This window comes from Lolium perenne, chromosome 4 (genome assembly GCF_019359855.2).
Source record: "Lolium perenne isolate Kyuss_39 chromosome 4, Kyuss_2.0, whole genome shotgun sequence".
NCBI classification, from domain to species: Eukaryota; Viridiplantae; Streptophyta; class Magnoliopsida; order Poales; family Poaceae; genus Lolium; species Lolium perenne.
In genome coordinates this window covers 51765647-51791576 of record NC_067247.2, presented here as the reverse complement: position 1 = coordinate 51791576, position 25930 = coordinate 51765647, and the positions used below count along the sequence as shown (strand labels likewise).

The 25930-nt window shown below is 44.1% G+C and overlaps 1 pseudogene; it reads left to right on the top strand.

Annotated features, from left to right (window-relative positions):
- The first annotated feature begins 20187 nt into the window (after positions 1-20187).
- Positions 20188-23606, top strand: LOC139838939 (uncharacterized; annotated as a pseudogene).
- Positions 23607-25930: the final 2324 nt, after the last annotated feature.

The window sequence follows — 25930 nt, the reverse complement described above, 5'->3', positions numbered from 1 at the left end:
GCCGGCCTATGGGGTGGGCCCACCTCGGGTGCCCTCAGCTCCCCCTTCTGGCTCACTTCGTCATCTGGAAAAATAGGATTTTTTGTATAATTTCCGTCAACTGTTGATCTTCCAAAATATTGCATTCTGACGGTGCTTTTTCCAGCAGAATCCTGGCTCCGGTTCTCGATCCTCCAATAATCATGAAACATGCAAAATAGATGAAATAACATAAGTATTATGTCCAAATATGAAATATATCAATGAATAGCAGCAAATTATGATATAAAATAGTGATGCAAATTGGACGTATCAACTCCCCCAAGCTTAGACTTCGCTTGTCCCCAAGCGAAACTGAACTCGGTAAACAGGACCACATGTTTATGGAGTGAAGAGTCGATAAATAAAATACGGACAAGAAGCATCATATTCATTCACACAAGACATTCTAGTAAACAACTCCTTCATATGATTCAACTTGAAACAAGTATAAGGTAATCACAAATAAAAGGTGCATAAGAAATCATAGTTGGTGATGGCAAACTTCGTTCTTAGTCAGAGAACAATTAACAATTATACTTATCTTATTGAGCAGCGCTCTCATGTTAAAGTTTATATGGCACAACTTGCATACTCAATCATAATGGTCTCCTCATGATCATTGATAACTTGCAAAGCTATATTCATTCAGATAAAACTTGTATTAAACAAGGAAGAATAAAAGACATGATGAAGCAAATCACAATATAATGGTTTGATCACAACAACTCAAATGCTTGCTTAAGATGGAGGGAAATAGGTTTACTGACTCAACATAAAGTAAAAGACAGGCCCTTCGCAGAGGGAAGCAGGGATTAAATCATGTGCTAGAGTTTTTTCAGTTTTGAAATCATATAAAGAGAATGAAAGTAACATTTTGAGAGGTGTTTGTTGTTGTCAACGACTGGTAGCGGGTACTCTAACCCCCCTGCCAGACAAACCTTCAAAGAGCGGCTCCCATTTTATTTTTATTTTGTGTGGCACTCCTTCCAACCTTTCTTTCACAAACCATGGCTAACCGAATCCTCGGGTGCCTACCAACAATCTCATACCATGAAGGAGTGCCTTTTTATTTTAGTTTTATTATGATGACACTCCCCCCAACCTTTGCTTACACAAGCCATGGCTAACCGAATCCTTCGGGTGCCGTCCATCAATCACATACCATGGAGGAGTGTCTATTTAGATTAATTAATTTGGGACTGGGAATCCCATTGCCAGCTCTTTTTGCAAAATTATTGGATAAGCGGATGAAGCCACTAGTCCATTGGTGAAAGTTGCCCAACAAGATTGAAAGATAAAACACCACATACTTCCTCATGAGCTATAAAACATTGACACAAATGAGAGATAGTAAATTTTGAATTGTTTAAAGGTAGCACACGAAGTATTTACTTGGAATGGCAGGAAATACCATGTAGTAGGTAGATATGGTGGACACAAATGACATAGGTTTGGGTTAAGGTTTGGATGCACGAGAAGTATTCCCTCTCAGTACAGGTCTTTGGCTAGCAAGGTTAATTAGCAAGCATAAGAGTTGAAGGAAACAAACAAATATACATGTGATAGAAACAATCATGCATCTTCCTTGTAAGCACAAACAATTTTAACTTCAGAATAATAAGCTATGAGCTAACAAGAAAGAAAGACAATGAAACAACTACATGTATTTCTCTTTTCTATTTAAACCTCAAAGTGTTGTTGCTATTGACCAATGCTAAGTTTGCCAAAACCAAATAGATTTATTTAATGCTCCCAAAGTGATACCGATACTAATAACAAGATCAATCATATAGTAGAGATTGCAAACTAAAATAAGATGTGCAATATGTAAATGATAAGACTTCTCATTAATATTCCATAACGATAACTCACACCAAGGGATACATAGATAACCAACTAAAGGAGAGATACTTCCAAACTGCAACCCATCTTATATGATAACTTCCCTACTCATGATATGACACTACTTGACAGTAAAAAGTAAAAGGTAGTGATAATGTGATACCGCGGCACTCCCCCAAGCTTGGAACAAACCAAGGGGATGCCAATACCGATGATGAATTACTCCTTCGGCGATGGTGGTGATGAATTCCCGTCATCAGACTTCCAAGGAAGAGGCTCTCCATCAACAAACGACATCTTGGTCTCGGGAATCCTGAAACTAGCAAAGATGGCTTATGTGTTTAAACCTGATTTCATACTCACAGTTCTGATTCTGAACGTCATAGAGTTGAGCTTGGAGTTTGTTGGTGGTGTCGTGAAGTGAGAGGATGTCGCCCCATAGCTTTGCAGTTTCCTTCTCGTGTTCAGCAATGAGTTCAGACACAATCTTGTGGAAGATATCCACCTCACGCTCAGCCATCTTCTTGTACTTGAAGACCTCTTGTTCTAGCTTCTCCATCCTGTCTTCCACGCTTCCTTTTCCTTTAGGACCCTGGACATCCTTGATCTGCAGTTCTCCCTCAACGAGCAGCAACTCCTTGGGGTGCGTCCTCAGCTCCTCCATGTACAAGTTGTCAACGTCCTTGCAAGAGCTGTCCTTCGGAGTTTCCGACGAAGACATGACGGCTCTAGATCTGAAGCAAATCCTGGCAGAAACAGCCCGAAACAAAACACGTCGAGAAAACGATATACGGACCTCCAGGGGTCCGGGGGATTATATAGCAAAAAATTTCACGACAAAAGGAAAGTACCAGGTCGAACCAGAGTCGGAAAGGGGCGACGAGGCGGCCAGCTCATAGGGCGGCGTGGCCTGGCTGGGGCCCGCGCCGGCCTATGGGGGCACGCCCTCGTGCGTCTCCTCCACTCCGTTTCGACCTCGTAATTTTTCATATTTTCCAAAAACAGCAAAAATATTGTTCGGAAAGTAAATTGCGAACTTTTCATTCCCAGTACTGTTACCTATTCAAAGTCGAGTTCTGGCGGACTGTCAATTTGTCCTTTGATGAAAGCCTCCGGTGTTTCCACTCGAATAACATCAACATCTACATTATAAGAATCACCTGAGATATAATGCTTGAGTCTTTGTCCATTCACCACTTGTGTGGCATTGCCTTGGAGAGAGCTAATTTTAATTGCTCCTGAACGATACACCTCCTCAACAACATATGGTCCTTCCCATTTCGAGAGTAATTTCCCTGCAAAGAATCTGAGACGAGACCGATACAATAGGACTTTATCCCCAATATTAAATTCTCTTTTGATAATCCTTCTATCATGCCATTTTTTAACTTTCTCTTTAAAGAGTTTAGCATTTTCATAAGCTTCACTTCTCCATTCATCTAGAGAACTCAATTGCAGCAACCTCTTATTACCGGCAAGTTTAGGATCTTTATTTAATTCTCTAACTGCCCAATAAGCTTTGTGCTCTAGATCTAAAGGTAAATGACAAGCTTTCCCATAAACCATTTTATAAGGTGACATTTCCATGGGGTTTTTATAAGCAGTTCTATAAGCCCATAGTGCATCCTTCAATTTACTAGCCCAATTCTTTCTAGTTTTATTAACAGTATTTTGCAAGATAGATTTAATTTCTCTATTTGATAGTTCTACTTGCCCACTAGTTTGAGGATGATAAGCGGAAGCAATTCTATGATTAATACCATATTTAGCAAGAGTTTTTCTAAAACCACCATGAATAAAATGAGAACCTCCATCAGTCATAATATATCTAGGAACTCCAAATCTAGGAAAAATAATATCTAAAAGCATTCTTAAAGAGGTCTCACCATCAACACTTTTTGTAGGAATGGCTTCCACCCATTTAGTAACATAATCAACAGCAACAAGTATATGAGTGTTACCTTCTGAAGAGGGAAAAGGTCCCATGAAGTCAAATCCCCAACAATCGAACGGTTCAATAACAAGAGTATAATTCATAGGCATTTCATTGCGTCTGGAGATATTACCAACCCTTTGACATTCATCACAGGATAAGATAAACTTTCTTGCATCTTTGAAGAGAGTTGGCCAATAAAAACCTGATTGTAGAACCTTTTGCGCGGTTCTATCTCCGGCGTGATGTCCTCCATAAGCACTACCATGACACTTACTCAATATCTCATGTTGTTCATATTCGGGAACACTTCTTCGCAGAATACCATCCACTCCTTTATATAAGTGTGGGTCATCCCAGAAATAATGCCTCAAGTCATAAAAGAATTTCCTCCTTTGCTGAGCTGAAAAGGTTGGAGGAAAGTACTTGGAAACAATAAAGTTAGCATAATCAAAATACCAAGGACTGTCTCGCGAGCTCACCTTTATTACAGCCAATTGTTCATTTGGAAAACTATCATTAACAGGAACAGGATCATAAGCAATATTTTCCAATCTAGACAAATTATCAGCAACAGGATTATCAGCACCTTTCCTATCTACAATATGTAAATCAAATTCTTGCAACAGAAGTACCCATCTAATAAGCCTTGGCTTAGCATCTTTCTTTTGCATAAGGTATCTGATTGCAGCATGATCAGTATGTATAGTAACTTTTGAATCAACAATATAAGATCTAAACTTATCACAAGCAAAGACTACAGCTAACAATTCTTTTTCAGTAGTAGCATAATTTCTCTGAGCAGCATCAGGAGTTTTACTAGCATAATGAATAACATTAAATTTCTTATTTACTCGCTGTCCAAGAACAGCGCCTACAGCAAAATCACTAGCATCACACATAATTTCAAATGGTAAGTTCCAATCAGGAGGTTCAACTATAGAAGCAGTTGTTAAGGCTTTGTTTAGAGTTTCAAAAGCTTCCTTACAATCATCATCAAAAACAAAAGGTACATCTTTTTGAAGAAGATTAGTAAGAGGTTTTGAAATCTTGGAGAAGTCTTTAATAAACCTCCTATAAAACCCAGCATGACCAAGAACACTACGAATACCTTTAACATCCCTAGGATAGGGCATCTTCTCAATTGCTTCAACTTTAGCTCTGTCAACTTCAATACCTCTCTCAGAAATTTTATGTCCCAATACAATTCCTTCATTAACCATAAAGTGGCATTTCTCCCAATTAAGAACAAGGTTAGTTTCTTCACATCTCTGCAAAACTTTATCAAGGTTCCGCAAGCAATTATCAAAAGAATTCCCATAGATAGAAAAATCATCCATGAATACCTCTACAATACTCTCGCAAAAGCCATGAAAAATAGCAGACATGCATCTTTGAAAAGTAGCAGGAGCATTACATAAACCAAAAGGCATACGTCTATAAGCATAAGTTCCATAAGGACAAGTGAAAGTGGTTTTCTCCTGATCCTTAGTTTTAACAGCAATTTGTGAAAACCCAGAATAACCATCAAGAAAACAAAAGTGGGTATTTTTAGATAACCTTTCTAACATTTGATCAATAAAAGGCAAAGGGTAATGATCTTTTTTAGTAACCTTATTGACTTTTCGATAATCAATGCACATTCTATACCCTACAACTACTCTTTGAGGTATGAGCTCATCATTATCATTAGGCACAACAGTCATTCCTCCTTTCTTAGGAACACAATGCACAGGACTAACCCATCTACTATCAGCAATAGGATATATAATACCAGCTTCAAGAAGTCTTAATACCTCATTTCTTACCACATCCTTCATCTTAGGAATTAGACGACGCTGAGGTTCAACAACAGGCTTCGCATCATCTTCCATATTAATGGCGTGTTGGCAAATAGAGAGAGAAATCCCCTTCAAGTCATCAAGAGTGTAGCCAATAGCACCTCGGTGTTTCTTCAATATTTCCAATAGCCTTTCTTCTTCAAACTCTGAAAGCTTAGAACTAATAATAACAGGATATGTTTTCTTATCATCAATATGAGCATATTTAAGATTATCAGGCAAAGGTTTTAAATCAAAGACAGGGTCTTCCTTTGGTGGCGGTGTTGTACCCAGATCTTCCACCAGTAGATAATGCTTAAGAATAGGTTGGCGAAGAAAAATTTCATCAAGCTCATCTCTTTCTTGCCTAAAAACTTCACTCTCACTATTCTCCAAATGTTGCTGCAAAGGATTATTAGGAACAAGAACAATAGATGCACACTGTTCCATTTTAAAATCATCATTAGGCGGATCAATTTTATAAGGAGTTTTGGTAAATTTAGAAAAGTTAAACTCATAAGATTCACCAGCAAATTTAGTCAAAATTTTCTCTTTCTTGCAATCTATAATAGCTCCACAAGTATTTAGAAAAGGTCTACCAAAAATGATAGGACAATATTCACTAGCAGCAGAACCAAGTACCAAAAAGTCAGCAGGATATTTAATCTTACCACATAGAACTTCCACATCTCGAACAATACCAATTGGAGAGATAGTTTCTCTATTAGCCAGCTGAATAACCACATCAATATCTTCAAGTTCACAAGAACCAATTTCGTGCATAATCTCCGTGTAAAGCTCATAAGGAATAGCACTAATACTTGCACCAATATCACATAAACCATAATAACAATGATCACCAATTCTAACAGATAGCATAGGAACACTAGCTTTCTTGGCCTTATTAGGATGTGAAACAATATTAGAAGCATCTTCACAGAAAATAATACGACCATCCTCCACATTTTCAGTCACAAGATCTTTAACTATTGCAACAGCAGGTTCAACTTTTATTTGTTCTTCAGATTCTATAGGTTTATTTTCACTTTTATGAACCGCACTATTTATAACAGAGTACTCCTTCATTTTAGCAGGGAAAGGAGTTTTTTCAATATAAGCTTCAGCAATAACATGATCAACAGTTTCAACTACAACGCATTTATTAATAGATGAATCAATTTTATCTTTATACGGTTCATGATACGTATCAAAATTCTTCTTAGGCAATTCATAATGAGAGGCAAAAGCTTTATAAAGATTTGCAGCAACTTGAGAATCAAGACCATAAGTAGCACTCATATTACGAAATTTATCAGTATCCATAAAAGCTTCAATGCATTTATAATCATAATTTATACCTGATTCTCTATCTTTGTCGTTCTCCCATCCTTCGGTATTTTCCTGGATCCGATTGAGAAGGTCCCTTTTAAACTCTTCTTTGTTGCGCGTGAATGATCCAGAACAAGAAGTATCCAGCAAGGTCTTGTCTTCAAAAGAAAGTCTTGCATAGAAATTATCAATAATAACATTACCAGGAAGCTCATGAATGGGGCATTTGAGCATTAAAGACTTCAATCTCCCCCAAGCTTGGGCAATACTCTCTCCATCATGAGGCCAAAAATTATATATGCGATTCCGATCCTTGTGAATTTCACTTGGAGGATAGAACTTAGAATAAAACCGGGGCACAATATCATTCCATTCAAGAGAATCCCCATTATCCAGTAATTTATACCAATGCGCCGCTTTACCAGACAGCGATATAGAGAATAGTTTCTTCCTCACTTCATCCATAGCAATACCTGCACACTTGAATAAACCGCATAATTCATGTAAGAATAGTAAATGATCTCCAGGGTGGACAGTTCCATCCCCTGTATAACGGTTACCCACTACGCGTTCAATAATTTGCATAGGTATTTTGTATGGTATCTCTTCCTTACCTGGCGCCTCATCCACTACCTTTGCAGTAGTAGCAGATTTCCCAAATAAACATTCAAAAGGAGATCTCTCCATAATGAATTATGGCAGCAGACAGAAATAAAATCAGCTCAAACAGTAGAAGTTTCCCTTACCAATTCCACTTACCAATAGCGCTTCACTCCCCGGCAACGGCGCCAGAAAATAGTCTTGATGACCCACAAGTATAGGGGGTGTATCGTAGTATCTTCGATAAGTAAGAATGTCGATCCCAACGAGGAGCAGAAGGTGTTGACAAGCAGTTTCGATGAAGGATTCACTGTAAATGCTCACAGACAAGTATTCAGGGGGTTTTGATGTAACAGATGAATAAAGTACGAGTAAGTAAAGTGCGAGAGTAACAATTGCAGCGAGTGGCCCAATCCTTTTTAGCACAAAGGACAAGCCGGTTTGTTTACTTATAATGACCAAACGTTCTCGAGGACACACGGGATTTTAGTCTAGTGCTTTCGCTACATATGTCTAATTAATCTTCATTGTTTTGATAAGTGTTGTGTTGGTGAACCTGTGCTAATGTACCGCCCTTCCTAGGACTAATACATACTTGTGATTATACCCCTTGCAAGCATCCGCAACTACAAGAAAGTAATTAAGATAAATCTAACCACAGCCTTAAACTCTGAGATCCTGCTATCCCTCCTGCATCGATATACCAACGGGGGCTTAGGTTTCTGTCACTCCGGCAACCCCGCAATTGGCAAACGAGTACAAGATGCATTCCCCTAGGCCCATAAAGGTGAAGTGTCGTGTAGTCGACGTTCACACGACACCACTAGAAGAATAACACCACAACTTAAATATCATAACATTGAATATTACTCAACCATACTTCACTACTAACATTTAGACTTCACCCATGTCCTCAAGAACTAAATGAACTACTCACGAGACATCATATGGAACATGATCAGAGGTGATATGATGATGAATAACAATCTGAACATAAACCTTGGTTCAACGGTTTCACTCAATAGCATCAATAACAAGTAGAAATCAACACCGGGAGAGTTTCCCCTATCAAACAATCAAGATCAAACCCAAATTGCTACAGCGGTGACGATGGCCAGCGGTGGAGACGGCGGTGATGATGGTGAAGATGATGATGATTGTGATGGAGATGATGTCCAGCTCGATGACGGTGACGATGGCGTCGATTTCCCCCTCCCGGAGGGAATTTCCCCGGCGGATCTCAGCCCGCCGGAGAGCTCTTTTCTCTCTGGTGTTCTCCGCCCCGCAGAGGCGGCTGTAACTCTTCGTGAGGTACCCTCTGGAGCTTAGGTCTTCGGGACGAAAGATTTCGCGAAGAAAAGGAGGCGAGAGGGGCTGTGGGCCCCCCTCCTCATAGGGCAGCGCGGCCAGGCCTTGGGCCGCGCTGGCCTATGGGGTGGGCCCACCTCGGGTCCCCTCAGCTCCCCCTTCTGGCTCACTTCATCATCTGGAAAAATAGGATTTTTGGTATAATTTCCGTCAACTGTTGATCTTCCGAAATATTGCATTCTGACGGTGCTTTTTCCAGCAGAATCCTGGCTCCGGTGCTCGATCCTCCAATAATCATGAAACATGCAAAATAGATGAAATAACATAAGTATTATGTCCAAATATGAAATATATCAATGAATAGCAGCAAATTATGATATAAAATAGTGATGCAAATTGGACGTATCAAGGTCTCACCATCATCACTTTTTGTGGGTATGGCTTCCACCCATTTAGTAACATAATCAACAGCAACAAGTATATGAGTGTTAGCTTCTGAAGAGGGGAAAGGTCCCATGAAGTCGAATCCCCAACAATCGAATGGTTCAATAACAAGAGTATAATTCATAGGCATTTCATTGCGTCTGGAGATATTACCAACCCTTTGACATTCATCACAAGATAAAATAAACTTCCTTGCATCCTTGAAGAGGGTTGGCCAATAAAAACCTGATTGTAGAACCTTTTGCGCGGTTCTGTCTCCGGCGTGATGTCCTCCATAAGCACTACCATGACATTTACTCAATATCTCTTGTTGTTCATATTCGGGAACACATCTTCGCAGAATACCATCCACTCCTTCTATATATAAGTGTGGGTCATCCCAAAAATAATGCCTCAAGTCATAAAAGAATTTCCTCCTTTGCTGAGCTAAAAAGGTTGGAGGCAAGAACTTTAACATCCCTAGGATAGGGCATCTTCTCAATTGCTTCAACTTTAGCTCTATCAACTTCAATACCTCTCTCGGAAATTTTATGTCCCAATACAATTCCTTCATTAACCATAAAGTGGCATTTCTCCCAATTAAGAACAAGGTTAGTTTCTTCACATCTCTGCAAAACTTTATCGAGGTTTCGCAAGCAATTATCAAAAGAATTCCCATTGACAGAAAAATCATCCATGAATACCTCTACAATATTCTCGCAAAAGCCATGAAAAATAGCAGACATGCATCTTTGAAAAGTAGCAGGAGCATTACATAAACCAAAAGGCATACGTCTATAAGCATAAGTTCCATAGGGACAAGTGAAAGTGGTTTTCTCTTGATCCTTAGTTTTAACAGCAATTTGTGAAAACCCAGAATAACCATCAAGAAAGCAAAAATGAGTATTTTTGGATAACCTTTCTAACATTTGATCAATAAAAGGCAAAGGGTAATGATCTTTCTTAGTAACCTTATTAACTTTTCGATAATCAATGCACATTCTATACCCTAAAACTACTCTTTGAGGTATGAGCTCATCATTATCATTAGGCACAACAGTCATTCCTCCTTTCTAAGGAACACAATGCACAGGACTAACCCATCTACTATCAGCAATAGGATATATAATACCAGCTTCAAGAAGTTTTAATACCTCATTTCTTACCACATCCTTCATCTTAGAAATTAGACAACGCTGATGTTCAACAACAGGCTTTGCATCATCTTCCATATTAATGGCATGTTGGCAAATAGAGGGAGAAATCCCCTTCAAGTCATCAAGAGTGTAGCCAATAGCTCCTCGATGTTTCTTCAATATTTCCAATAGACTTTCTTCCTCAATCTCTGAAAGCTTAGAACTAATAATAACATGATATATTTTCTTATCATCAATATGAGCACATTTAAGATTATCAGGCAATGGTTTTAAATCAAAGACAGGATCTTCCTTTGGTGGCAATGTTGTACCTAGATCTTCTACCGGTAAATCATGCTTAAGAATAGGTTGATGAAGGAAAATTTCATCAAGCTCATTTCTTTCTTCCCTAAAAACATCACTCTCACTATTCTCCAAGTGTTGCTGCAAAGGATTATTAGGAGCAAGAGCAATAGATGCACACTGTTCAACTCTAAAATCATTATTAGGTGAATCAGCTTTATAAGGAGTTTTGGAAAATTTAGAGAAATTAAACTCATAAGACTCACCAGCAAATTTAGTCAAAATTTTCTCTTTCTTGCAATCTATAACAGCTCCACAAGTATTTAGAAAAGGTCTACCAAAAATGATAGGACAATACTTACTAGCAGCAGAACCAAGTACCAAAAAGTCAGCAGGATATTTAATCTTACCACATAGAACTTCCACATCTCGAACAATACCAATTGGAGAGATAGTTTCTCTATTAGCTAGCCGAATAACCACATCAATATCTTCAAGTTCACAAGAACGAATTTCGTGCATAATCTCTGTATAAAGCGCATAAGGAATAGCACTAATACTTGCACCAATATCGCATAAACCATAATAGCAATGATCACCAATTCTAACAGATAGCATAGGAACACTAGTATTTCTAGACTTATTAGGATGTGAAACAATATTAGAAGCATCTTCACAAAAAATAATATGACCATCTTCCACATTTTCAGTCACAAGATCTTTAACTATTGCAACAACAGGTTCAACTTTTATTTGCTCTTCAGGTTCTATAGGTTTCTTTTTACTTTTATTAACCACACTATTTATAACAGAGTACTCCTTCATTTTAGCAGGGAAAGGAGTTTTTTCAATATAAGCTTCAGGAATAACATGATCAACAGTTTCAACTACAACACATTTATTTATAGATGAATCAATTTTATCTTTATACGGTTCATGATACTTATCAAAGTTCTTCTTAGGCAATTCATAATGGGAGGCAAAAGCTTTATAAAGATTTGCAGCAACTTGAGAATCAAGACCATAAGTAGCACTCATATTACGAAATTTATCAGTATCCATAAAAGCTTCAATGCATTTATAATCATAGTTTATACCTGACTCTCTATCTTTGTCGTTCTCCCATCCTTCAGTATTCTCCTGGATCCGATTAAGAAGGTCCCTTTTAAACTCTTCTTTGTTGCGTGTAAATGATCCAGAACAAGAAGTATCTAGCAAGGTCTTGTCTTGAAAAGAAAGTCTTGCATAGAAATTATCAATAATAATATTACCAGGAAGCTCATGAATGGGGCATTTGAGCATTAAAGACTTCAATCTCCCCCACGCTTGGGCAATACTCTCTCCATCATGAGGCCAAAAATTATATATGCGGTTCCGGTCTTTGTGAATTTCACTTGGAGGATAGAACTTAGAATAAAATCGGGGCACAATATCATTCCATTCAAGAGAATCCCCATCATCCAGTAATTTATACCAATGCGCCGCTTTACCAGACAGCGATATAGAGAATAGCTTCTTCCTCACTTCATCCATAGCAATACCTGCACACTTGAATAAACCGCATAATTCATGTAAGAACAGTAAATGGTCTCCAGGATGGACAGTTCCATCCCCTGTATAACGGTTATCCACAACACGTTCAATAATTTTCATAGGTATTTTGTATGGAACTTCTTCCTCACCTGGCGCCTCATCCACTACCTTTGCAGTAGTAGTAGATTTTCCAAATAAAAATTCAAGAGAAGATCTCTCCATAATGAATTATAGCAGCAGGCAGGAATAAAATCAGCACTAACAGTAAAAGTTTCCCTTACCAATTCCACTTACCAATAGCGCTTCACTCCCCGGCAACGGCGCCAGAAAATAGTCTTGATGACTTACAAGTATAGGGGGTGTATCGTAGTATTTTCGATAAGTAAGAATGTCGATCCCAACGAGGAGCAGAAGGTGTTGACAAGCAGTTTCGATGAAGGATTCACTGTAAATGCTCACAGACAAGTATTCAGGGGGTTTTGATGTAGCAGATGAATAAAGTACGAGTAAGTAAAATGCGAGAGTAACAATTGCAGCGAGTGGCCCAATCCTTTTTAGCACAAAGGACAAGCCGGTTTGTTTACTTATAATGACCAAACGTTCTTGAGGACACACGGGAATTTAGTCTAGTGCTTTCGCTTCATACAGCTGATTAATCTTCATTGTTTTGATAAGTGTTGTGTGGGTGAACCTATGCTAATGCACCGCCCTTCCTAGGACTAATACATACTTGTGATTATACCCCTTGCAAGCATCTGCAACTACAAGAAAGTAATTAAGATAAATCTAACCACAGCCTTAAACTCTGAGATCCTGCTATCCCTCCTGCATCGATATACCAACGAGGGTTTAGGTTTCTGTCACTCCGGCAACCCCGCAATTGGCAAACGAGTACAAGATGTATTCCCCTAGGCCCATAAAGGTGAAGTATCATGTAGTCGACGTTCACATGACACCACTAGAAGAATAACACCACAACTTAAATATCATAACATTGAATATTACTCAACCATTATTCACTACTAGCATTTAGACTTCACCCATGTCCTCAAGAACTAAACGAACTACTCACGAGACATCATATGGAACATGATCAGAGGTGATATGATGATGAATAAAAATATGAATATAAACCTTGGTTCAATGGTTTCACTCAATAGCATCAATAACAAGTAGAAATCAATACCGGGAGAGTTTCCCCTATCAAACAATCAAGATCCAACCCTAATTGTTACAGCGGTGACGAGGTGCAGCAGTGGAGACGGCGGTGATGATGATGGAGATGATGGTGATGGTGATGGAGATGATGTCCAGCTCGATGTCGGTGACGATGGCGTCGATTTCCCCCTCCGGGAGGGAATTTCCCCTGCAGATTTCAGCCTGCCGGAGAGCTCTTTTCTCTCTGGTGTTTTCCACCCCGCAGAGGCGGCTGTGACTCTTCGCAACTATCCTCTGGAGCTTAGGTTTTCGGGACGAAGAAGTACGCGAAGGAGAGGAGGCCAGAGGGGGCTGTGGGCCCCCTCCTCACAAGGCGGCGCGGCCAGGCCTTGGCCCGCGCCGGCCTATGAGGTGGGCCCATGGCGGCCCTCCTCGGCTCCCCCTTCTGGCTCTCTTCGTCTTCTGGAAAAATAGGATTTTTCATATAATTTCCGTCAATTGTTGATCTTCCGAAATATTGCATTCTGACGGTGCTTTTTCCAGCAGAATCCTGACTCCGGTACGCGATCCTCCAATAATCATGAAACATGCAAAATAGATGAAATAACATAAGTATCACCTCTAAATATGAAATATATCAATGAATAACAGTAAATTATGATATAAAATAGTGATGCAAAATGGACGTATCAACGCCACACAATGTCGGCTAGCAAGCTCGAGCCGCCACACCACGTATAATAGAATGTGTGCTGCCCTTGCGAAGGGAGCCACACAGAAGGGTGTGATGCCCTTGCGAAGGACGCCACACCCTCGGTGCGTCCTTGCGAAGTAAGTCACACGAAAGGGTTAGAAGCGTGAAATAGATTGGCTGTAGGGTCAGTTTGTGCAATTCTTATGAAAAAGGGTCATTTTTGTGTAAATCTATACCAATATAAAAAAAGCACAGAGGGGGCAGAACCAACGAAACACAGCTATCAGATGGACATCTAACGCTCTAAATCCTCACCATAATTCTCACCACCACTAAATCAAACAGACCATCACTAACGTTTCAAAAATAATCACGGAACAGCCTAGACTGACAACTCCCCGCTAATCACCCGGCCCCAATCCCTCAAACAACGCCACCGCACCGTCACTCAGGCCGACGCCGTCGCTCAGGCCGACATCGTCCATCACCTACAGCGCCGCCAGCCAGCCAGCGTTGTCCCGCACCTACAGCGCCGCCAGCGTCGTCCCTCACAAGCGCGGCATCGTCCCTCACCTACAGCGCCGCTAGCGTCGTCCCTCACAAGCGCCGGCGCCGGCGCACAATCCCATGTCGCCCCAGCTCTGTCTGCCTCCGCCCCTCGATTCATCCTGCCGCCGCCGTGCGCGAGCCCGCCCGGCTTCTCTTCGTCGCCGTCTTGCCGGCCGGCCGCCCCTTGGTCGACTACAAAATCCTGCAAGGCGCCAGAACCAACGCTGCAGACCTGCAAATGAATTGGACACTGCAAAATCAAGGTCCGTTTTCAGAATTTATTGCCAACTACTTTCTGATGCATCTTTGTAATCGAGAATGAGTTGATTTACCATGTAAGAGAATACTTGGAATTCTTGGATCAAGAAAATGAAGTTATTTAGCAGCATGTCAAGGTATAACGTATCGTCTAAAGTTGCCTATCCACGAGCAGCACAATCACTGTATCCGGCAATGCGTACATAGGTGCTACCGCTGGATCGGGTACTTTTGTCTTTTTCATCTTTTTTTGTTGTTGTTTAAGATTCTAGATCAGTGGAATGCACTAGTGGAGAAGAGGCCTTTGGTCCCAAGATTTAGTCCCAGTGCTGAACCAAACCGGGACCAATGGGGGGCATTGGTCCCGGTTCGTTTGGCCCAGGACGACCCCACCCGCTGGAGCCTGTCCGGTAGTGGCCTTTGGTCCCGGTTTGTAGTACAAACCGGGACTAAAGGGTCCACCGCAGGGCGCGGCAGGCCGTGTCAGTCGTGGGGAACAAGTATAGATACGGATCTGATCTCGTCAAACCTGGCGAGCTCGCGCGTCTAGGGACTCAGATGCGAAGGTTGCATGAATGGTACCTGAAAGCCTGTCGAAGAGGTGATACCTACCTCACGGTGTATCTTAGAGATGAGCATTACTTCCGGGGGAAAGACGAGATAAACGTTGAGTTAGAAGAACTGTTTCAGTTATTCAATCAAGACGCCCTCGACAAAGCTGTCATCAGTTGCTACTGCCTGTAAGTGATTTATTTGTGTAATTAAGTTTGTAGCTCATTTATTTGCACTAACAATTATCCTCATTATATTCTTTGTGTACGCTATACATTTAATTATGCAGAATAAAGAAGCTGGAATACAAAAGAGGCAAGCTCCTACCGCTGGGGTTCATAGACCCAAACACAGTTCATGAAGTTACGGTTCAAAACTTCGCCAAGGACACAGAGGACAACATCGTAAAGTTTTTAGAGAAGCAAGCAGACAAAGAGGATATATTCTTTCCCTACAACTTCAAGTGAGTGTTATATATAACATACATTATGCTTGTGCACCTTCCACTTTATTCTCGTAATCATTGAGCTATGCTTGTGCAGATTCCACTTTATTCTCCTAATCATTGATCTTCGCCTTGGAGTCGTAAAGTCATGGACTCGAAACGTAAAGAATATGCGGAATGGGCGGACATGGCTACCATCCTCCAGAGGTAGTTTCAATCAATTTCGTATTGGCATCTTCATCTGTTCTAATTCGAAGATATCATCAACTAATCAATTACTCATTTACTCATTATTTTTTGCCGGGCAGGGCTTGGAAACGGTTCATCAATACTGTTCCGGGTAAATGGAAACCGGAGCTTACATTTGAAGATTACCCTGCAAGTAGTACTATATATATAGCTATGTCCGTGAAACTTTATATATGATATTTACTTTCAATACGATGCTTGATTATTAGTTTGATCGAACTATTTTTTCGTAAAGTGTATGAGGCAGGAACAAGGGAATAACTTATATGGATACTACGTCTGCACCTTCATTCGTGACATGGCCTGTCCCAAGGGTGGGGATGCCCGTATACTCCACACTCGTGTACGATAACAAATTTTCACAATTAATCTTAATTAGTACCATCTATTGTATTGAGTTCCATTCATATATTGATCTCCTTTTTTAAATATAGATGATACGCCTGTAGGACACTCTCATAACGGAGGATCAAATAAAAGCAATTCAAGAGGAAATCGCGGGATTCTTTATTACCGAGGCCCTTACCCCAGGTGGAGAGCACTATCGGCAGATCGTGACGGCGGAGGATATTCGTCGAGGAGATGTTGTATTGTAAATATGCATGCATTACGTGTACTGTTGACGATGTCTATATATATTCATGATGATTTTTTGTGGTTTCTTGAATGATATATATGCATTGCTGAAACTCTGCCGCGGCAGAGAAACGCCATGTTTCTCTGCCGCAGCAGAGAAACGCTGGTACAGCCTAAACCTGTGCCGCGGCAGAGAAATAGCAATTCTCTGCCGCGGCAGAGAAACCTAGGCCCGGTTCGTACCACGAACCGGAACCAAAGGCCTTCCACCGCGAGCTCCCTGGCCGCACCACGTGTCGAGGCCTTTAGGCCTGGTTAAACTTTGAACCGGGACTAAATGGTACCCCCTTTAGTCCCGCCTAATTGGTCCCGGTTTGGGAACCGGGACTGAAGGCCCAAATGGACCGGGCCTATTGCCCCTTTTTCTACTAGTGATGCTGCAACATGCATTGATTCAGATTGTAGATCAGATAGTTCAGTTCATTTTCATGTTGTTTATTCATACTTCCATGTAATACTGGGAATTCATTTATGTTTGCAACAAAGGCAGGAGTCAGCTTCATAGCAGATTAAAATGTTCATCTAACTGATATAGCAAGTATCATATGTTCTCATCTGCAGACTGCTTCACCTACAGCGCCGAGCGCCGCCTCCAGCGCGACCCCTCGCCTCCGCTACTAGCGGCAACCATCGCCGTCTACCAGCGCGGACCCTCTCAGCCCAGCCGTCGACGACTACTTGCCCTTCGCAAGGACACCGCCACCACCTGCCAACTCCAACTGCTCCTCGAGGCTGCGGTTCTGCATCAAATTTGAAGGTACCTGAATTGCATGTTATGAACCGATCTAATATTGCTTTCTGAATTGCATATGGAATAGCTTGTAGTACAATCCATTTGGTTTATTACTGTCTTGCTACGCGAGAATCTGATGAAATGAGTACTGGTTAAAGTTCGCTGCTGAGGATTCATTCTGCTTGAGTTCATGGGAGTTTGCAAAAGCTCATGGTTATTGCCTTATTGGTTGCCTGAAGTTCTGAAACAAGTATGGAGTATGTACTAGAAAGTCCACTGCACCGAAGCTTGAGTCATAATTCAGATATCCTACAAATATAATAACTGCCCAAGTGCAAAATAATTCAAATCACAAAAACATCCAGACCAGGTGCAGACACGGAATACATGACATTTAGAGCCAATTAACGGAAATATTTAATGGTAGTCCTACAGAAGTTTTTCACAACATATTTCGCCAATTGCAGATGTGTTGGTTTCAATTCTATCGAATTCTGTTTAGAACACAGGGTGAGTACATGGGCGTTCATAAGTACTATTGACTGGAAATATACTTGGTGAGCTCACATTATTCATATCTGAAATTTGTCATTCCCTACTAGAGCTTCACTGTAATTGTGTTATTGTAAAACCAAATCCAATCAAGTATATTATGTCAAGTTGAAAACAATTCAACTGCTATGTTACTTCTCTCATACAGTTTTTTGTTTTGTCAGCACCGCACCGCCGACTTCCACATCGCGAGGACGCCACCGCCCGTCACCAGATCGACAGCCTACTGCTACTCGAGGCGTGCAACCATCCCTTCACTGGGAAGTTACCTGAAGTGTGTGCGTATTCAGAAACTACTACCTAAAATATGCGTTGCAGATGCTCTAATTTGCAGTTAGTTTCATGCCTAAAGTTACATAATGTTAGCACTCTCACAATATGCAGTTAGTTTGTTGTTTGATGCATAGTTCTTCACAGTCTTCGATGATCTCACATGTTCACTGAGTTTCAGCAATCAAAGAGTTCAGTGAATTTCAGCAATCAAAGCCTGCTTCATACACCAGCTGTGAAAACAAATTTAGTGATTTTCTGTCCAGCATCATATTCAGCAATTATTTCCAGGGAAACATTGCAACCAATTATTTCCAGGGAAACATTGCAACCCTAAAAGGTAGAATGCTCTCTCTTCCTTTAGGAATAACCTGTTTTATACAGGCTTCAAGTATCATGTGTGCGTGAAACAATGTTTATTTCCGTTGTTTGATGATTTTCTTACTTTGAAGTTGCAACATTTTAATGCTATTATACTTTCCTGAATTGTTGATATATCTCCTATATTACACGTACGTGGCTATACTAAATTTTTCTTATATTTATCGGACAACCTACTCAGTTGCCTATTGTACTAAACTTACTGAAATTTTGCATCTATGGACACATGTACTCAGTTCGTTGAAACTTACTCCTGCTTCATGTTCATAACTTCACATAGCACATAACTTCACATAGTACGGGGCTAATCTTGCCTTTAGGTTTGCATGTATAAGACTGAATTTTGTTGTCTAGTAGTTGTTGTGAGAATGAGCTGCATCTGGTACTTTGATGGATTTCCTTCCAATAAGGTATTAACACGTGATGATATTTATCACCTAAGATTACACGTGCATTGCACTGCACAATTACTAGTCACCAGAAAAAAGAGAGAAAAATGAGACCATCATGTATTTGGATCGATAGGAACCAACGGTGAAATCTTGACATGACATTTTGCCAAAGAACAGTCCTGACCCATTGACATCTTCCATCCAGGTACATCCAACTTTCTGCATAGCTAAGAGCATCTCCACTCGTCCCCCCGACGAGGCCCCCGAGCGACGTTTTTCCCATCTAGACGGCGAAATTCGGCACAGTCGCGCCCCCGGTTACTCGTTTTCGTCCGGATTTGGCCCTTCATCCATCCGGCAAGCCCACGCCATCCCCGGCCCCCCGGGGACCTATCGGGGACTCCGGACGAGTGAAAAGCGGGGAAGGGCCCGATCTGTCGGTGACTCGACGCACGAACCCCACCGCCACGTCGCTCAAAATCTCCCCCACCCCTCGTATCTCTCTCGCCGCCGGCACCACCCCGCCGGCTTGTTTCCCAGATTCCGCCGCCCCTCCTTCCCCACCTGCCTATATTCCGCCGTCTTTGGACGACGGCCTATCTGGCTGCTCTTCCGCCGGCCTGTTTTCCGACTTTGGCCTGCTCCTCGTCGCTCGCGGCTAGGGTTGCCTCGACCACGCCCGTCAGGTGTTCGTCCATTTGTCTCGCCGGCCATGGACTCGGACGAAGAGGAGGAGCAGATGTTCGTCGAGCTTATGCAAGAAGAGATGGCAGCAGCCGCCCAAGACGACGAGCACATGATGATCCTCAGTTGCTTGGCGGCTCCGAGGCAACGCCAACGCATCAGCTGCTGCAAGATGATCTGGTAGAGCACATATGGAGGCTCCGAGGCAACGCCAACGCCGACGCCAACTAGTCTGTCTTAATTTGTTTGAAAAATTGTGAAATTATGTGCTTCATTTGTTTCAGCACTTGTTAAACATTGTACTGATTATCGCCGAATTTGTTTCAGCAATTTTTGTACTCTTGGTCGCCGAACTTGTTAAATTTTATGTTAAATTTGTTTGAAATATGTCAAATGGTCGAGGTTGGGGGTTTCCTGCCGGGGGGACGGCTGGAACTTCGGCGCTCCCCACGCCAAATCTTCCTCCAATCCGGACGAAAATTTCGCCGGATTTGGGCGTGGGGAACGCCAACGAGTGGGGATGCTCTAAGCTATCCGCATGCATCTTCTTTTCACCGGCCTGGTTCCCCAGCTCAGCTACGTGTGATGAGTTGAACATTTTTACCTGGGACTTTTAGCCGTCACTTCCACTCTCAGAAGGAAAAAGGGAAACTGTCCCTTCCATGAGACCGAATGATAATCTAGTGACTACTGAGTAGTACCGAGAAAGCAGTTCTAAAAGAAAGATAGGATTGGATTCCATACCATAGTTTGGCGATTGGTGGTTGGACCAAATCTAAGTGCAAAATCCTGTGGTGGCGCCCATTCGACGGACGAATACAACAAAAATACGTGTTAGCGTGGACCACGTACGTCCGTTGCTCTCGCGGCCAGCAGGAATGTTCTGTTCTGCGCAAAATGGGAGATGATAATGTTAGCGTATGCACCTTTTGTATCCTAACTGTACATGGTAAGCTTAGATCGTCATCTCTAATTTAAATGCTAGATTGATTCGATCCTGATCTTGTAAGATCTTTCTTGTAACTTTTTTTTTTTGAACAGGGGAGGCCCCGAAGGACCTAGAGCTTCATTTCCGTCAAAATGGTGGAGGTACAAATTACAGAAAGAGTCAAAGAGAAACAGGAAATTACAATCTAACCCTGACTATTTGCACAAAGGACCCTAAGAAATAAACAGAAAAAGCAATCGGGTCCAGCTCCTTATCCACCACAGCAGGGCTCGCCGTCATCAACCTGCATGCCGCCGGGGACACGACCACTTGGGGCATGTAGGTGGGAGCTAACAACGGCGCAACCAGTAAACCTCCGCCGGAGGTTGATTGAGTCCAGGAGGTGACGGCCGTACACCGTCGCTCGAGGTTGGAGGGGCCGCCCTTCGGCCATGTAGAACGTCGACAGTGGCGCCGTAGGGTACCTCCAGATGAAGACCTGGAAGTGACGGCAAGACGCCATCACTCGAGGTTGGAGGGGCCGCCTTTCGGCCATGAAGAACGGCGAGAGAGGCGCCGATTGAGACCTCCGGTGAAAAGCTACGCTCCCCTGCTGCAGATCCAGTGGGCAGCCGACCAAAAGCCGCATCTCCTCCCCAATCACGCCACCATGGCAGATCAGGGACAAAAGGTTGCAGCTTCGGTCTTGACCACCAGATCCCGCCGAATCAACCTTATTTATGGAGATCTCCACACTCCTCCGCCGCCACAACACCGACTCCGACCGCCGGAGCACCTTGGAGCAGCTGAGGAAGATGGTGCGACGCCGGATCCGGCTGAGAAGATCCGCCGCCTCCCTCCCGGCATAGATGCCAGACGTCATATAGGACCAAACCCTAGACCTACCACTACCACTAAGTACTCCGGCGCCTGCTCCTTCCCTACTCCGGCTGGCTATTCCGGCGGAGAGGGCATCGGAGCGGCCCGGCGGGAGAGGAACGCCTATCAACTACTGTAGCGAGACGAGAGCGGTGGAAGGGGAAATGAGCCGTGCTAGTATATATTTCTTGTAACTCAAGGCTACAAGCCTATATATACGTATGAATGAGATCGCCCCTGGTGTGGCGTTTCCTAAACTTGTTCGTTTACTTGGTATCAGACTCGATCTTAGGACCCCTGCTCCCGATCCCATCTACACCTTCCCATGGCAAACACCGACGGTGCCCTCTCCAACGCCACGCTCGGTGCCCTCAGGCCTCAGCGCCTCCACCATGCGGGCCCTCGGTGTCTCTACCACGCCGGCCCTCGCCATCTCCACCACGCCGGCTCTCGGCGTCTCCACCCTGCCCGCCCTCGACTCGGCCGCTGTGCCTGCGGCTTCCTCCGCCAGCGTGCGCACCCACGTGCCCGTCACGTTGGATCTCAAGACCTCCAACTTCACCAAGTGGCGGATGCTGAGCCGTGTGCTCCTTTGGTAAGTACGACTTGCTTGCCCACGTCAATACCTTCACCCCCGTGGCTGCCCGGACCGCAGAGTGGACTCGCACCGACTACATCGTCCGCTCATGGCTGTACGGCTCCATCTTGGACGAGATCCTCGACATCATCATGGCCGAGGACCAGACGGCGCAGGAGGCTTGGGCGCTCATCACCAACCTCTTCCTCAAAAACCAGATGACTCGGGCTGTCTACCTCGAGGCGGGTTCCGGGCCGTCGTGCAAGGAGACCTCTCCATCACCGCCTGCTGCCACCGCCTCAAGTCCCTCTCCGACGCCCTCCGCGATGTCGGCACCCCTGTCACGGACCAGGCCCTCGTCCTCAACTATCTCCGCGACCCCAACCCGCGCTTCGCCGACATCACCACCATTGTCACCATGCAGAGCCCTCTGCCGACCTTCGCGCATACCCGCTCCCTCCTGGCGCTGCGCGAGACGCAGCTCGCCAACTCCGTGCAGACGGGCGCCAACACCGCCTTCTACGGTGCCTCCTCCCATGGCGCCGGGTCCTCCTCTGGCAACCGCGGTGGCGACCGCGGCGACGGCAACCGCAACGATGGCGGTGGCAACCGCAACGGTGGCGGCGGCAGCTATTACTGTTGGAAAAGAAGAACGGCGGGGGCAACAATGATCGCGCCGATCCTCGCAGCAGCGCCCCCACAGTCGGGCCCTGGTTGTGCTTGAACCCGTATATGGGTCAGGCCTAGCAGATACAGGCGGGACCCTCTGCTCGGCCCACCACTGGCGCTGGCCTCCTTGATCTGCGTCCCGTAATAATGCCCCCGGCGCAGGCCTTCACCTCCCAGGCGCCACTGCATGGACAAGCCTTCGGCACAAACGCCCCGCCGGTGCCTCCCTCCGCCCTGTCCAAGGGCGCCTCCCCGGCGTGGGACACGTATGCCCTCATGGCCGACCTGAACAATGCGGCCACGCCCTCCACTGTGGGTGAATGGGTGATGGATTCTGGAGCCACTTCACACATGGCCTCGGACCCCGGTATGCTCCACTCCCTTCAAAATCCTACACCCTTCTCCCTTGTCACCGTGGGCAATGGTTCCACCTTGCCCATCTCTAAAATTGGCCATGCTTCTATTCCTGCTTCCGCTCATGATCTAATCCTTAAAAACGTGCTTCTTGTTCCTAATATTGTCAAAAAATTGATCTCTACTCGTCGTTTCTCTATTGACAATAAATGTTCCATTGAGTTTGACCCTTTTGGTTTTTCTGTTAAGGACCTTCTCACCAAGGACGTGATCATTCGATGCAATATCCATGGCGAGCTCTACACCTTCCCCTCATCGGTCACTCCACGCACCGCCCATGGACTCCTCGCCACCACCACCGAGCTTTGGCATCGTCGTCTAGGTCACTTGGGTCGTGACTCTATGTGACATCTCCATAGGAATCATTTTATCCCATGTAATAAGGCCGCCACTAATGTTTGCCATGCCTGCCAGCTTGGAAAACATGTGCGCTTGCCATTCATTAGGTCTACTCTATAAGTGTCATGCCGTTCCAATTGATACATTGTGATTTATGGACCTCTCCGGTGTTAAGTAATTCTGGGTTCAAATACTTTTTTATTATAGTTGATGATTTCTCGTATTTTATTTGGACTTTTGCTTTACGCCATAAGTCTGATACGACCGACATACTTATTTCCTTTGTCGCTTTTCCTCGCACGCAGTTTTCTCTACCTGTCATTGCCATGCAAGCTGACAATGGAACCGAATTTCTCAACTCCACTATCACATCCTTCTTTAGCACCAATGGCATGCTTCTGCGCTTGTCCTGCCCCTATACATCCGCCCAGAATGGTAAAGCCGAGCGTGCTATACGGACTGTCAATGACGTCGCTCGGACTCTCCTTTTTCAGTCCTCTATGCCACCATCTTACTGGGCCGAGGTTGTCGCCGCTGCGACCTATCTCGTCAACGTGCGACCCTCCCAATCCATTAACCTCGCCATTCCCTACCACCGCCTATACAACACCTATCCCGACTATAGTCGTTTACGCGTGTTTGGCTGTCTGTGCTTGACGTGGGCACTACCCTTCGGGTAACCCACATTACTCTATCATGTATTGACTAATTGGAGGCCCATGAAGACACTTGAAGGCGAGATGGGCCACTAGGACGGTGCACCAGAAGGTTCCTTGACGGGCAAGACAAGGAAGCGATCGAACAAGGAAAGATCGGATCTAAAACTACTGTAAACCTAGTCGTGCTCGGTGAGACCTCTTGAGACCTGGCCTCCTATATAAAGGCCAGGAGAGGGGCTGCCGAGGGACACAATCAATCTTAGCAATCTTAGCCAGCAAAAGCTTAGAGCTAGGTCGCCTTAGCAATAACCATCTCGACGAGATCTTAGCCGAACTATTCGGCACCCCATTGTAACCCATTATCATCATAATCAAGAACAGACAGGCAGGACATAAGGGTTTTACCTCAGCGAGGGCCCCGAACCTGGGTAAATTGCTCTCCCCGCTTGTCTGTGAACCGATGTCTCGTGTCAGCTTACAGGATTCCATCAACCCTAAGCCCCTATCGGAGGGCATTGGCGAGGAGTACCCTCGACAATTGGCGCCGTCTGTGGGAAACCTGTCGGCACAAGGCAAGTCATCGGCAGTACCAGTCACGTCCGCGGCGTTCTTACTCGAATCACCGACGCCGGCAGAGTCAAGAGATCCGATCCGCTACGGGTCCTTCGAGTTCGTGCCGCGCCGCGAAGCACTTCATCCAAACTCTATGGCATTATCTCATGACGCGGAGGCTGTTTTCGGTGGCGTCCACTTCGTCATCGATTCCGGGGGTTTCCTTCACCTCCCTAGGGCCGGTGCGTCCAACTCAAAGGTCGTACCTCCGGAGGGAGTCCCTTCAGCGACAACCCTAAAAATTTCGCCCAGAAGCATGCAAGAGAGCGATCGAGGGAATCTCGACACCACGACTGGACAAAGAAAGAGACGAAGAAGCTCACACCGTGAGGAGGAAGGCGGAACAGCAGTTCACCCTCGACAGTTCGAGCAAGGATGTCACGACACATCGGCAATCAGGGGCCGCACCCATTCTCCGTACCTTTCGGCTACAGAGCAACTCAAGGCACCATGTTACCTCCACTCCTACTTTGATCCAAAAGATGGTCGGGAGAAGTCCAGTCATTTGTTGAGGAACTGCCGACACTTCCTAGAGGTTCGACAGTTCTGTGATGACCTTAGAGCCGAAGCTATATCAAGAGTTCGCATGATGGAGGAAAAGACGAAGGCAAGGTCCTACGACCATCCGCCAGAACCGTATGTACCAGAACCATACGAGCCAATGGAAAAAGATGAATATGTACCAGCCGAAGTATTCCCAGCGCTGCGTGGACAAATCAACATGATCCGTAAAACCAGCTTTTCAAAGAGAGAAATCAAAAAGTTTTCCCGAGAAGTAAAATATGCGAAAGTCGCCATGGTTGATACACCGGATTTCATCGACTGGTCAGAACAAAGCATCACCTTCAGCAGGGCGGATCACCCGAAAGCTGTCCCAAGGCCCGGTCACGCGGCCCTTGTCCTTGAAGCACAGATTGGAGGGTACAATATGGGCAAAGTATTCATCGTTGGAGGAAGCGGCTTGAACGTGCTATTCGCCAGCACAATGAGAGCAATGGGTTTAACAGTCGATATGCTAAAAGAATCTGACACCTGGTTCCACGGCATTATAC